General features: G+C 36.2%; 1 protein-coding gene across 2 annotated transcripts in view; it reads left to right on the top strand.

The window, feature by feature from the left end:
* Positions 1–1,044: 1,044 nt before the first annotated feature.
* Positions 1,045–16,363, top strand: part of uif (sushi, von Willebrand factor type A, EGF and pentraxin domain-containing protein uif) — a 106,337-nt gene continuing 91,018 nt past the window's right edge. Inside the window, exon 1 of one of the 2 annotated variants that reach the window (XM_076520535.1) lies at positions 1,045–1,477. The gene's annotated coding sequence lies outside the window, so the exon portion shown is untranslated. The remainder of the gene's footprint in view (positions 1,478–16,363) is intronic. The other variant, XM_076520534.1, reaches the window with a different exon arrangement.

The following is a 16,363-nucleotide window of genomic DNA, read 5'->3' as shown; positions in this document are numbered from 1 at the left end:
ACCTCTTGAAACATATTGTTAAACAATACAGATGGTTTATAAAAATTAAAGAAGAACGTGTTTTTATAACTTTCCAACTGAATTTTACAAGACGTTCGAATAACTATATGGCCTGAAAATTCGATATTTTTTTATATTTGCTTAATTACGTATAGGCAACATTTCATACTAAATGGAAAGTTCTTTGTGTATTTTCACATTTATATAATCTACTTTAATATACCGCAAAGGATATTTTTCCCTCCAATGCATATCTATTTAACATTAGATTTACGGAGCACAAGAAACAGCTGTTTCATATTACTTTATAAAAGTATCAATTAGGCATTTATTCTGATTTTTAACAACCGTTATTGTACAACATATAAAATAAAATACATAACTCATAAACGTATCTTTACGATATGAATAATCGCAAAAATACAAAATTAAACAAATTAAAACAATCCCGTCATTTAGACGGATTCCGTAAATCTAGTGTTAAATATACGTCGCGTACGAGCGTAGATATTCACGCTTATGTTTATGCTCACAGCATTGCTCATCGTAACGCTACCGTATTCGCATTTAACGTCGCAGACAACAATCGCGCTAAACAAAAATAAATAAACCGTCGATAAAATGCGTTCGTACAACGTTTCTTCGTCCCCGAGTCTCGCGAGTCTTAAATCCTAACAAAACCGCAATTTTCCGTTAAAAAAAAGCGAACAACAGAAGCGTCCGAATGTTCGTCCAAAATCATCTAGCGTCCAAAGAAAAAAACATAAAACCTGCCCGCGTCGTGTGTGTCGCGTTGGCAGGATCCCGATCCCCGGTGCAACTCTGCGGCAGGTAAGTAGCACCGGTGCGATAAACAAACAAGGAGTCAAGTGTGCTCGGCGGTCTTCGTTGACGGCAGCCGAGCCTGGCCGAACGTTCTCCTCCACCTTTCGCGGCTCCGTGGATCGCCTACGTTCACGTCTGCCTCCTTTTCTCTCCTCTCCTCCTCCCACCTTGTCGGAAGGTAGAGGCTGGTAACTCAGGTAACTCGCGCCGTTCACCTGGAGAGAGAGAGAACCGGGTCTTCAGTGTTCAGTCTCGAACCGGTGGGCCGGAGGGAAGGAGCTCCGTGACCCTGAATCTATTTTACAAACCGTTCATCTTGTCGCAAACACGTCTCTCTCGTTCCGTTTCGTCTCTTTTCTCTCTATTTTCCTTCGTCTCGTCTCGTCTCGTTTCACCGACGTTCATCCTCGTGGTTCATTCGATCGGCGCGGGGACGACGACGGTTCTGCTGTCTGGATCCGTGCACCACGACACGGCAGAGATCGACGGGTCCAGTGTGGTTCCGAAGGACTCCCGGGGTCTGTCGCGGGGACGTCGGTTCGTTTTGTGCAGTGAGAATTCTCGTCGGCGGACGCCGGAACGGAGCCCGTCCGTGGTGTTACATGTAACCGGGACAAGGATCGGGACGCGGAACGTAGGAGCACCAAACCGAGTAAGTTCTCTCTCTAGACGACGAGATATATACATTTCGTTCCGGGACACTTCCGGGCGACCGATGCTCCCGGATAATCCCCGGGGAACACCTGCGCGCCTCCCGACTACGGCTGGCCAGAGTGCTGCTTCCGCTCGGCGAAACTCGGCTACGAAGGACTTGAGAATTGATCGGGCTCGGTTTAGGGGAGCGCCGGAGAAACGTGTTATCGTGAAAGGATTATGGTTTATGGTAGAGAGAGAGAGAGAGGGCCGCCGAGAGCTGTACAGTGAGTGTAGAGAGTAGATTAGCCACCTTAGTAACCTGGTGAGGCTGGCCTGTTCGGTCTCCGAATGCTAATTGGATCTTATGTTGCACGGTGATTGTTCTTATTCGGAGCTTGTGGGACGACGGATCGTCGACGGAGCCGTGTAATTGGTCGCGCGGAGAACCATGGTGCACGGTGCAATCGGCCGAACATTCGGCGGAGAACGATCCCGAGTCTGATCGAGTGCTTTCGCAAGCTGGCTTTGTCCGACGCTAGATTTACGGAGCACAAAAGACAGCTGTTTTATGTTGTTAGGGCATCAAAGTATGAAACGTCCGATTTCGAGACCGAAAGCGTGGTTGTTTTTATGTCTCCGGCCTTGCTCTAGGGTCGCCCGCGTGGTTCATTTTCAGGATTTCGAAATCTCCAGATCGGAATTTTTCGAACCATCGACGCACTGTACGTTCATTAGCCACGTCTTTGATGGACATCTCGTTGACATTTCGACTTGTCCGCGGTGCATTAGTTCCACGACGGAAATCACATTCGAAAATAACGCGAATTTTTCACGTGGCTCCATGGCTTGCAATATTGAACCCTCAGAGGACGATACGATGGACTGTTGAAAACGGAAGAGTGCGTCTGAAGGCCAGATGGCGTGTCTCTTCTCAATGCAAAAAGAAAAAAAAACGAAGGACGGTCGAAGTGAAATATCGGAAACGTCGGATATCAAATTTGATGCTTCAGGTAATCGGACGTTTCATACTTAACGACCGAATAGTTTAGGTCGTTAATGTAAGACATTTGAATAAAACATTTATTCTGATTTTTAGCAAGTGTTATTGTAACATTTGCCGTAAGTAACGTATAAATTGAATAAATAACTCATTAATGTATCTTTACGACATGAAGAATCGTAAATTAAAGAGTTAGCGACCCGTCATTTTGACGGGTTTCGTTAATCCAGTGCTAAGCGGATTAGGTGGATTTGAAGTATACCTTCTCTTCTCAAAAAGTATTGGGACACCTGCTAGTTTAGCACAAATAGTCAAATATTACAATATCATTGAGTTTAGGTCGTGTCTGTAAGTCTGCAATGTGGCATCGTATTGCCGAAAGTACATATTAACACATCCACGACCGCGCCAGATGCCTTAAAAATTGCATAAAATTAAAGTATTTCATTCAATGAAACAAAAATTACGTAGCAAACTTATATGGCATCAATTACTTCTACATTCGTTGAAGATTCGTTTCTGGCGAATCTTCATAAAATTAAGCAGTCATTTTTAATTAGACGTGGAAGATTTTTCCTCAATCGGTCATCAATCGACTGAATTTAAAACGGGGAGATCTCTAAGGTACAAGTATTTGTCACTTGTGCAATTAGTTTTTTATCGATTTATTTGCATTTTATTCGGTGGAAATGTATCCAAAGTTCATTTGGCGCTCTTCGTTTCCAATTGCGCGGAGCCGAAACAATCAGAAAAATAATCAAACGGATGCCGAATTTAGTCTAAGAAGGAGCTAAAAAATGCGGTAGATATATGATATATAGAAACAATCGGAAAAGTAATAAAACGGATGCCGAAATTAGTCCAAGAAGTAGCTAAAAAATGCGGTGGATATATAATATATGCAGAAACAATCGGAAAAGTAATAAAACGGATGCCGAAATTAGTCCAAGAAGTAGCTAAAAAATGCGGTGGATATATAATATATGCAGAAACAATCGAAAAAGTAATAAAACGGATGCCGAAATTAGTCCAAGAAGTAGCTAAAAAACGCGATGGATATATCGACGAGTAGAACTTTTAACTATTTTTTTTTACAAAATTGGCGTTATTTTTATTACAATGTGAAATAAATATATGTACTCGTTACAGATTAATATAACTAACTTTGAAATAAATACAAAAACTTACAACAATTTTTCATCGAGTTTTCGTATTAATTGAATTTTCGGCGAGTGTCCTAATACTTTTGGAGGGGAGTGTACGCGTAGTGACGAGATTAAACTTGTTGGATGTACTTCGGAAAAATTAATTGGGAAATAGTTGCTTTTGAGTTTCCGTGAGAACACTTCAGGTTTATGAATCATGGATTGCCTGGAAATATAGTCGTCAGAAATATTTCGTAGAAATTGACTATAAAGTTGCGAATGAACTCGCGGTTCCGTATGCACAAATATAAACTTTGAATAGATAATTTACAGAAACAGAAAACATTGACAAAATCAAATTTCATTGATTTTTGTTCGAGTTTCATATTTGATCGACCATTTCTTTCATCTTCGTTTCTGGTTGTTTTCCATTAGATCGTCATTTCCTTCGATATTTGTTCGATTTTCATCTCTCTGTTTGATATTTTTATTATTATTATTATTATTATTTGTTAATCGAACAGGCAAAATACCCTTTGGATTACAGAATACGATATATAAAGTGATTTAATTCGAGCATACTTAGTGTAAATTGCGTCAGAAGATTTACGAGTCACAGAAAAAATTGATGTCGTTGCTGCATGAGTTTAAATATCTGATAATTCCGTTAAGACAATTGTAACGACCATAAAGTTTGCGACGGATATTTTTGTTCGGTCATTACCTTTGGTTGATTTTTATTCGTTTTTTTCTACTTTCGGTCCATTTTTATTCGATCTTTATTTTCGGTCGTTCCTTTTTCATCTTTACTTCGGTCGATTTTTGTTCGATCCTAATTTCCTCCGATTTTTGTTCGATCTTCATATCTCGTTGCTTTTTGTTCTTCGTGAAATCGATTCATATTTACGAATACTGGATTAGCTGGCAATATAGTTGTAAAAAATACTTCGCAGAAATTGACTACAGGGTACTGAACGGGTATTACTTGCAACGTATTAATTAAAACCATTAAATCCAGAAATAATTAGGTTGCTCCGACTGCTTGTGGTCGACATGAAAAACATGAATTTTTTCACAAAGCGCATCCAATCACTGTACTAATTGGTCCAGCGAGACTTATCCAGTCTTTCTCGACGAACAGTTATTACTAATAATATTAATAATGATAATAAAATATTGATACTACTACTACTACTAATAATAATAATAATAAAATAGTTGTAATAATAATAATAAAATTTTTTTTTTTTTTTTGGAGTAGTAATAGTTATAATAGTAATGATAATAATAATAAAATAATAGTAAGAATAATAAAATATTAATAATAATGATGATAATAATAATAAAATAATAGTACGAATAATAAAATATTAATAATAATGATGATAATAATAACAAAATAATAGCAAAAATAATAATAATGATAATAACAATAAAATAATAGTAATAATAATAAAATAATAATAAAATATTAATAATTTTGGTAATATTTATTTACGGATCAAAACCCTTAGTTCAAAGAGCGAGTGACTAAACAAGCGAACGCATCGGAAAAATCGAAACGTGAGTGATGGTAAAAGGTTTCTGTGGCTCCAGCGATTTCTTGCCGATCCGAAAAAGCAGCTCCGTATAGCGATCGCAGAGTATAGTTATCGTTTCCTTTTGTTCTATTTCGAGCGATGCTAAACGGTACTTTGTTCCCTTCGGCTTCTTCCAGCCGCGGAATTTACGCGATTTTCGTTCTGCTCAGTGAGCTGTCGCATACATTCACCCGTGCAGCAGTGATCTCGGAAATGCATCCGAATAATATGAAACGAGCCGGCACACGATTTCCTCAATATTCGAGTGAGTTTTCGACGGCGAGCGATAGCGATTTTCCATCGAAACAACACTTTCGCTTTCGAACCGCGAAGCTTCGTGCTTTTATTATCTACGGATATAGACACCGCGGATGCAAGAGACACACGGGGCACGTAAGAATGGCGGCGCAGAATTTATGGAAGAGAAAGCCCGTTCGTCGAATAACGAAATCCGCGGTGCCCACGGCGATCTGCGCTCCGCGGCCACGTGAACCGGTAATGGGCTATGAAAAGCCGAGAAAATTGCCGACGATCGCGAAAACCGTCCCGCACGCTGCTCCATTTACGTGCCGATTTATTGTTTCCTCGGGAGCCAATTGTTTCTCCGCCTATGGCCTCGAATCCGCCTCGGAAACCTTTCGTATATCCACGAATAACAGCTTCCAAACACTACTCGGTAATGTTCGATAATTTTCTGAACCGTTTGCGTACCACGAGCCACTTTTGCGCTCCTCAGACTTTGTGTCGAGCAAAGCCAGCGCATTTGGCCGAAACAGACGACTTACGGCCCACCCCCGAAATTTGTCGAAACGTGCTCAGTCTTTCAGACGCATGTATAGGTCGCGCGTCGCATCGCTGTCAGTAATCCAATTTGCATTTTGTTGTTATCTATTCTAAATTAATAGCATATATATTTTCATTCGTAACGTTTTATTTTATGTTTTACGGCTTTTTTCGACACATAATCGAAGGAACGCTATTGCGCTCTTCGGCGCTTTTCGATCCGGTTTTTTCAGAACCATCTGGTACGCAAACGGTTAAAAACAATCAGTCTCCTTTGTTTATTATTTGCATGAACAATCGGTTTACAGTCGCTACGAATCGGTAACATCGAAATTTGCAAGATTAGCCATTTTATTAATCGAATTTGTTGGTCAGTGATAATTTGCAGGTAATAGCTTCAAAACAGTACTCAAATAATACTCGATAATTTTCTGAACATTAAAAAGCAGTGACATTTCGATCTATTTTTCGCAAGAACAATCGTTTTACAGTCGCTACGAATCGGTAAAATCACAATTTGCAAGAATTTTAGCCACTTTATTAATCGAATTAGTTGGCCATTAATAATTTCCAAATAATAATATCCAAACAGTAGTCAAATAATACTCGATAATTTTCGTAGCATTGAAAAGCAGTGAAATTTCGGTTTATATTTCGCAAGAACAATCGTTTCACAACCGCTACGAATCGATAAAATCACAATCTACAGGATAGTTAGTCGTTTTATTATTCAAATTATCAGGTCATTTATATATGTATATTATATGTATATTTATTATATTATATGTATATGTATATTTTCTTCGAAAAGTATACATATATTATAGGCGTGCGAGTGGCTGTTATAATATAGAATTAAGTTGATACGAAATGACTGCTTCATCTTTTAATTTTATTGCTAACATTTATTTGTTTACTTAACTTAACCAGTTAGCTAACAGCCACTCACACGTCTATAATATATGTATACTTTTCGAAGATATTGCAACACAGCAAAAATATTTCTTAAACAGACTAACGTCTTATCTCATTTCCGCGACGCAGATTAAATTAATACTTCAGAAATTAACAATCTCTATCTTCAAACAACAAATAACAATAATAACTTTATTTATCGACATTGATAATGTAGCAGTTACACAAGGACGGATAAAATATAACTTGAAACTAAGAAAGAAGGAATATAATTTGATTATATGTGAGCGGAGATGAAGAGGAATGACAGCAGTGCTCGAAGGAAGAAGAAAAGTTACGAAATAAATCTAGTTGATCCCTCGGTATCGGTTTGGTACAATAAGTAAACGGTGATAATAATAATAATTTATTTATTCGTGTATTCGTGTACCGTGCAACTTCTATCGCAAGCAATAGATCCTGAAGTTTCGAGAGCTCCTTATGAAAGAATCCGGTTGAAAATCGCAGCATCAAAATCGAGAGAACGATCGATCCTCGACCGCGACGCAAGAAGACATAAATAATTTATCAAGCAACGGTGCTAATAATAGAAGCAGGTTCGTGACCTCGGCGCGGTTGTCAAAGAAATTAGCCTCGGCAATTCTCGGGAACGTTAAAAGCTCGAACAAAATCGTAATAAATGGGATCAAGACCTTCGGCGCACTTCTACGTGCAAGCTCGCATCGCTGGTCCACCTACACACGCCGGCTCTCTCGGTTCCCTGTCTGCCTACCTACCTATCAACCTAACCTAAAACCTGCATAATCCTATCTTTCTTGTTACCGGCTGCCCGTAATGGTACCCCGTTGCAGTTGCCCACGTCTGACCCGAGGAAACCAGGACTATGGTTTGTTCTATCGAGCCTCGCGGAATTCCGAGGCGATTTATGTGCGCCGCGAGACCGATTTTCGCTTCTCATCCTGCTCACACGGTTTCCATGAGGTATACCCTCCTTCGGACTTCATCTAATTTTGTCTGAGATTACCGTGATTCATTTACTTCGATCTCCATTTTTCTCTGTTTTTTTTTGGTACAGATATTTCCTATTTTCTACGATTTTTGTTCCATTTTCGTTTCTGGTCGAGTTTTGTTCGACCTTCGTTTTCTTCTATGGTTATTCGATCCTCCAGTTTTGATCGATTTTTGTTGGATCTTCGTCTCTCCACGATTTTTATTTGATCTTTACTTTCAATTGATTTTTGTTCGATCTTTACTTTTGATCGATATTTACTTCTGGTCGATTTTGGTTCCATCCTTGTTTTCTACAATTTCTATTCGATCTTCATTTTCTTCCATTATTGTTGGTCGATTTTTCTTCGATCTTCGTTTCCTTCGCTGGTTGTTCGAATCTCATTTTTTATTGATTTTTGTTCGATCTTCATCTTTCCATGATTTTTATTCGATCTTCATTTTTGACTGATTTTTGTTCGATCTCCACTTTTAATCGATTTTGTTTACTTTTGGTCAATTTTTGTTCCATCCTTATTTTTTACGATTTTTGTTCGATCTTCATTTTCTTCGAGTTTTGTTCTATCCTTGTTTTCTGCGATTTTTCTAGAGTATTCATCTTTGATCGATTTATTTTCTATCTTTATTTATGATTGATTTTCGTTCGTTCCACATTTCTTTCGATTTTGGTTCGAACTTCATTCTTGAGTGATTTTTGTTCGATCATTATTCTTGATTGATTTTCGTTCGATTGGTATTCCTTGATTTTTGTTCGATCTTCATGTTTCCTTGATTTTCGTTCGATGTTTATTTTTCCTTAATTTTTGTTCGATGTTCATTTTTTCTTGATTTTTGTTCGATGTTCATCTTTCATTGATTTTTGTTCGATGTTCATTTTTCCTTGATTTTTGCTCGACCCTTTGTCCTCGTTTTCTTCTATTTTTGTTCAATCTTCATTCTTGTTTGATCTTTGATCGATCTTCATTTTTTGTTGATTTTTATTGGATCTTCATTTTTTATTTTTGTTCAATTTTCATTTTCTTCGATTCTTGTTTTTTTGTTTGATTCTTAATTTTAGATCGATTTTTCTTGATCGATTGAATCGATTTTTCTCACGGAAACAAATTTTAGTTTATGATCAGAGACATGTTAATCGATCGACTTTTGTACGATACCGTGATTCTCTCATCCTTTGTTATTTGATATGGAGTTTACTCAATGCTAGAGTTATTTTTTCTTTTTAAGTTGAATTCTTTTTTTCTGTCATCAATGCTTATGCATCAAAGCAGGTTTTATGGCGAATCGTCATCTTCTTCTAAAGACTATTAAAGACGGAGTTATCTTAATGATTGTTTCTGCGTAATGAAGCTCTGAGGCAAGAGATTATGTAACAGTACTATTTTTATTAACAGTGCAACAAATAGTATGAGTACAACTCGAGAGATGCGTGAGAATATCTTTCTTTTTTAACAATTTCAGTAAACTAATATAGCAGTACTTTTAAGGCAATTAGAACTTTTCCCCGATAATCTTCATTGATCATTTGCTTAAAATGTTAACGATGTTTATGTTACAATTATATTGTAATTAACTTGCGAATACAAAATTCAGAATCGTTGAAAACAACGGAATCATAAAATTCTTTGAATGCACACATTACTCTTTTATATTCCACTTGTTCTGTTACCCGGGCACTGCGCTATGCTGATTCTCTCGATTGTTTCTGTAATTCATTCTTTTCGTTCACACCATCTGCTAACAAGGTTATATTTAATGCTTAATATTTCTTCGTTTTATTTTCACTTTTAATTTAATTGTGTAGGGGATATTTATTTTATCGTTATCTTTGTTGATATAAAAAAATGTGCCAGGACAAGTTTGTTTATTATAAGTCACTATTTTTCTCTCTACATATTAATATCTTTATATTTAAACTACACAAGTTGCCATGACACATTATTTTTTTATATCAGCAAAAATAACGAAGACACTTCAATTGTGCAGGATAAAAGACACAAATATATTTTAATATACAGTGGTGTTCATAATTATAGCAACTTTTGCATTGTTTCTGACATCTAAATGAAAACTTAACAAAACATCGTATCTGTATATTTCTATTTTCTATTGTTTTTAACATACAAATATACGAACACGATTGTTTGGTGAGTTTTTGTTAGCAAAATTTAAAAGAAGTATTGGAGTCATTCTCTAGTGGACTGATTCCCCTATCACCTAAAAAAAAGTTCAAGTCACTTAGTCCAAGAACAATAATATTATTATATTATATTTATAATATAATTATATTAATTATATTATATTATATTATATTATATTATATTAATTATATTATATTATATTATATTATATTATATTATATTATATTATATTATATTATATTATATTATATTATATTATATTATATTATATTATATTATATTATATTATATTATATTATATTATATTATATTATATTATATTATATTATATTATATTATATTATATTATATTATATTATATTATATTATATTATATTATATTATATTATATATATTTAAATGGTCAAGTGTTCCGTCTATCATTACTGCAAAGTTTTTCTCTGCTTTTAACAAAGGGTTCCTCATCCGCGCTGATAAATAAATTCAATAAATTCGATGAAGACTACACACAGGGTGTCTTCGAAGTAAATCGACCGCGTTCCACAACACGAAATCCTGCAAAAGAAATTATTTGAGAACATTTCTCGCGAGGAGACGCTGCGACTTTGATCTCGGGCATGCAACAAAATCTGAAGCAGCACAAGGAAAACATCGCCGAAGCAAATTCCGTTCTCGCATCATGATCCGGTGTTTACAAACAGTATAGCAACGGGCGCGATGCATTTTTTGCAGGAATCAGCTCTCTCGTCCGAGACCGTTCGATTTCCATGCCGTTCCGGTTTCCGCGTGCAAGAAAAAGCAAAGGATGATTAGATATCGTAGAATGCCCACCACGGTCCGCGGGATCGTGACTTAACAACGGATACGCGCGGATCAAGGCGTAAACTTGATTCGAGTCCCGTTAGGCTAAGAAATTCCGATCGCGTAACAAATTTCGTTGGCCGAGTCCCCGCCATGACAGGCACCGGTTCGTTCCACCGTTGGCCGGCGATTTCTTACCCGTCGAACCGTGTGCCGGACTGTCGTGTCCTCCAACGAACGCGGTATCGTCCATGGGGATTTTACGGAATTTACATAGCCGTTTTCACGGGGCAAATGCGCGAAACGAGAATCCGTGCAACGATTACAATTATAGAGAACCGAGCGTTTCGCGCCGTAGGGAAAATAGCTGTTCCAGCCAACTGTGACCACACCCTGACCGCTACCGAACGGATAGTCGGACTGTCTATTGGATTTCAGCCGAATGGCAGTAGCCTCTGGCCTAAATGAACAGTTATTGGACGCTCGATCGAATCTTTCGACGGTCAGAAGAAGCAACGATCGCGCTATGCCTGGCACATTATAGATTTTTAACATGTTTACATTTTAACAGATATTTGATTGATGTTATTAATGATAATAAATAATTTTATTCATGTGCGCGGGAGAAGAAAGCCTTTGTCTGTCGTCACACAAGTATATATATATATATATGTATATTAGATAATATATATATTGGGTCTACCGGAAAGTTCTGTCCGTTTGAGAAATGAAAGGAATAATAGATTTTTCATAAATTTAGTAATATTTATTGTACAATATAATTTCCGTCGTTACTTGTGACCTCTTGCCAGCGTGATGGCAATTTGTGAACAACATTTTCCAAAAATATATGTCTCAAATGAACATGTGCATACCTATTGAAATTTGCAAATGACATTATCAGACAGAATTTTCCGGTAGACCTAATACATAATATATTATAATACATATCTATATAATAGATATGTAGGATATACATATAATAAATACATATATAGTACAGCAAACTTCATTTCTTTACAATTTTTGTTCGATCTTTATATTTTTTCTGGTTAAGATTTGCTCGAACCACAATTTCTTTCGATTTTTGTTCGATCCTCATTTCTGATCGATTTTTAGTCCATTTTGATCGATCCACAATTTCTTTCGATTTATGTTCGATCCTCATTTCTGATCGATTTTTAGCCCATTTTAATCGATCCACAATTTCTTTCGATTTTTGTTCGGCCCTCATTTTTGATCGATTTTTGGTCCATCCTCGTTTTCTTCGATTTTTATTTAATCTTCATTTTTGTCGATTTTTGTTCGATCTCCATTTCTTTCAATCATCATTTTTTATCGGTTCTTGCTCTTGCTTCATTCTTGGTTAATTTTTGTTCGATCTGTATATATAGTTGATTTTTTTGCGAACCACAATTTCTTCGAATTTTTATTCGATCGATATTTGCACCGTTCCAGTTTTCTTCGACTTTTATTCGATCTTCGCACAGTATATGTATGTAATAAATAACATGTAACATATACAATAAATATGTATAGCATAGGAAACATAACAAATGAAAGATTATTAGACATGCAAATAATACCACTGTTAAAATAATATATTACATATTATAATATGTTCGAATGATTTTTGTTGAGATTGTAAACTGTAAAATGGTGAAGAAATTTTATCGACAGTCATAAATTTTAGTTTTCTAGTTCTCTAATTTCATTAACTAAATTTCTTCGGCTTGGTGGACGATCAACGTGTTAAAGAAACTTCGTACTAATGCGCTTTCATCGATCCAGTAAATGGAAAGCAATTCTGTTTAACAGCGTCGGAAACGTAATAAAATAACGAAAGTTAATCTAAATTTTCAGATAGGCACGCGAATAGATGTTCAATAATTGTCAGCACAAATGTAAATACCATTAGTGTAACGAAACATATATAACACTTTGACTCGAAGATCAATATTTATAAAGGAAAATGGAGAGCAATATTTGTATTTTTAACGCGCATGATCCTCTGACAATAAAATTGTGAATGCGGCGTTGGGCAAGTCGACGCTCAGTTTGGAGACTGCAACGCATGGTTAAGACGCTGCTCGGTGATTTCAACGAGTGGCGGTAGTGTCGCGACGCTATGCCAGCGAGCTTGTCAACAAGACGATAGTTCGTGGCGTTCTATTCATTTTCATAAACTGCTCAAACGTTTCTAAATTTGCTTGAGCAATCATAATGTTTGCCAGACCTCTTTAAATATGTATTGCGAAAATATTTGCACTCATTTCAATATCCTTTTAGATATCAATCGGCATTTAATTCGTTGGGCAATTTTTGTTGTAAACAAAAGTACAGAAACTCTTTCCTTTATTTCGATACTTTAATAATTGTTTATTTTGTTATAACTTTACGTAGGAACAGCCAAATATTTCAAAATATTGAATCAAATTTCTGATATATATATATATATATATATATATATATATATATATATTTGTGTAGACTAACTATCGTAGCTGCACAAAAATTAATATTTAAAGAGAATATATTATTAGAATTAATAAAATATTATAAAATAATAATAATATATAATTAATAAATATATTATATATATAATATATAATAATATAATATATATAATTATATATATATATATATATTATATATATAATTAACAAAATATTATATTAATAGAATGTTGCTGTTGCAAAACTGAATATTCGAAGAAAATGCAAAAGTGCGCGAAAAGAAGCATAAAAGTGAATACCTGAAGTGTTCAACCGGGATAAAGATCGAAGACAGCCTCGCCAAGAAACGGCCTTTGCGCGAACTAAAAATCGCGAATGCCACTGCAGTTACGAAACAGCGCTCGCGAAGATAAAAGTGCAATGCGGTCAGACCGCATCGCGACGCAATCCGGAGTCCGGACACACCCTGTGCAATATGCATGGCATTCGCCTAGTCTCCTCTCGCATTTTCTGCGTCCTGTTGTGTCCTTTGGCTGGCTTTCTTCGGCGTCCACGTGGCCGGCTGTGCCAGCCGCGGGTTTATCGGTCGACGAACCACGAGAAATGTGAAACTCGATGGCCCGCGGATACCGCGTTGCCGTAAAAGAGCCGGGAAACGCGAGGCTGTCGCCCGTGGAATCGTGCAGCGATCAGAACGGTGCGCCGCCGATCCTAGATGAATTACACACTCGACTGCGCCGACCCTTTCCCATCCGACCCACGGATCGCTTTATTCTCGTTTGACCCGATGACCGGATGATTCTTCGACGTCCAACACCTGTTCCCATACCGTGCGCACCTGAATAGGCCGCTAATCGACCGGCCAACCTTCTGTTGCGACCAAACCAAATTGCATACTCGGGAATTTTGTTTATTCGGATCTTTTTTTGTACTGGAGAATAGGCAAAATGTGCCTATTGCTGCGGGTGTACGCTTTACTGTGGTATTTTAATAAATTTTAAATTTTTCGCTCGCAATAAATTTGTATAGTATAATCTTAATCTTGCGTATAATTAATAAATATATTATATTATTATAATATGTAATAAGATAATTAATTAATCTTTCGTATAATATAATCTGTTGGTGGGAATGTATTCTGCTTGAAGCAGAAGGATTGTCAATCATTCTCAGATTTTTAAGCACTTGAGAAAACAGTTTTCATGGAAGGTAAAAATATTAGGTCGTTCGGAAAATTGTTTCGTTTCTCGGAAATATTTCAATTTGTAAAGGTGTTAAAAAAGCATTTGATTCGAAAGTGTTAAAAATACACTTGATTGAAAGCATGAATTAACTTTTCGAACGCTATTTAAATCGGCAAAGAACTGCTGTTGAAATCATTTTACATTTTTTCTACTGCTTTAAATTGAATGGGAGAAAGACACCCACCTACTTTGTTAAAATAAAGATAATTAAAAAGACCTTTTAACGAAGGAGCAGCTCATTACTGCCGATGAAATATCGGCGTGAATTTTTAGGTTAGGTAACTTAGATAAGCACATGGATACAGTACAATTCTGAAGTTCGATGCAATAAAAGTATGAATAATTTTATTCATATCTAATATAAACTAATAATTACTATTAATTTTATTGTTATATATTCATAAAAAGAGACTAAGAAGCTTCAAAAACAAGAAGAAAAACATAAAAGAATTTGTTAGTTCGAAAAGTTTTTAATGGAATGGAAATAGGAAGTAACGAATAAAATTATAATTAACGCAATGAATAATTTAATAATATAAATTATGATTACAAAATATGTATGGTGAGTTTCCTCATAATTCAATTTCTATCTATTAAGACCTAAAATAACTGTTACATTGTTATCGATATCTAAACAAAAACTCAGCAAAATATCTTATTTGTACATTTCTATTTTCTATTACTTCTTAATATAAAAAATATACAAGTGCGAAATTAAGTTAAGTATTTTTAAAAATATACAGGGTGTCTCAGCTAAGAGAACAAGAGAACAACATAAAGTAATTTTTACATTTTTACTGACTTACTGAACAATAACTAGAAAAATACTATTTTTGCATATTACCATTTTCTATTATTTTTAATATAGAAATCGAAAACTTTCGTTGTTGCCTTATTTTAGTCTGCACGATATTTTTCATTTACATCTTTAGGTTTCCGCAAAATTAAATTCCCATCAAACATTTTCAAATTGAAGACATTGAAAACCTCATTTCATTCAGATCAATTTTTCATTTACGTCTTCAGGTTTCCGAAAAAAATTAAATTCCTATCAAACTGGTAAAAATTGGAAACTTCCCAAAGCTTTAAATTAATGTGTTCCATTGTTCACATTTAAGCCTTTAGGTTTTTCCAAAACGAAATTCGTATTCGATAAAAGGTAAAAGATAAATAAAAAGATAAGATTTAAAACTTCGGAAGCGTTCTCATTGCCGACTGCTCCGAGTCTTTTTTATATAAAAACGAGCCGCGGGGCCCGAAAAAGCCGCGGCTTAGTATTCTCAGATCTGCCAGTTTCAATTGCGAATTCCGAACATTTCTGGGAGAAATTACTGAAATTACTGCCCGACTGTCCATAGTTCCCATTTCTGGCTCACATATCTGACCACGTCTCTCATTGATCACGTCTCATGATCACGCGGTGATCATTTCTGGGCCGATTATCCGACCACGTATCTCAGACGTGGTTATTGGGCAAGGGGTTAAAGAGGATGGTGAACTTTCCTTCTGCAATCGCCGCGGCAGACACGTGACGATCGAACGTGCCAAAAGCGTTCGATAAAGGCAGAAAAGTAGGACGGGCCGCGCGAGGAAATACGAGGGGATTAACAGAGTTACTACGATCCTTTTACGCGGCGATCGTGGGAAACTGGTAGCGTTGAAAGGCGAATGAACCGGTCACTCTATGGGAAACAGTGACACGCGTTTCAAACCTCGACCCTGAATTTCCTAGCTGTTATCTGTTTCTCGTGATCGACGGCCATGGCCGAACGGTAAATCCTCTGTGATCCAACGAGAATGCCGATAGAAGTAATAAAACCGCATGGATCGCT

Source organism: Megalopta genalis, chromosome 3 (genome assembly GCF_051020955.1).
Source record: "Megalopta genalis isolate 19385.01 chromosome 3, iyMegGena1_principal, whole genome shotgun sequence".
In the NCBI taxonomy this organism is placed as follows: domain Eukaryota; kingdom Metazoa; phylum Arthropoda; class Insecta; order Hymenoptera; family Halictidae; genus Megalopta; species Megalopta genalis.
Note: the sequence above shows the minus strand (reverse complement) of the source record. Positions and strands in the feature narration are given on the sequence as shown.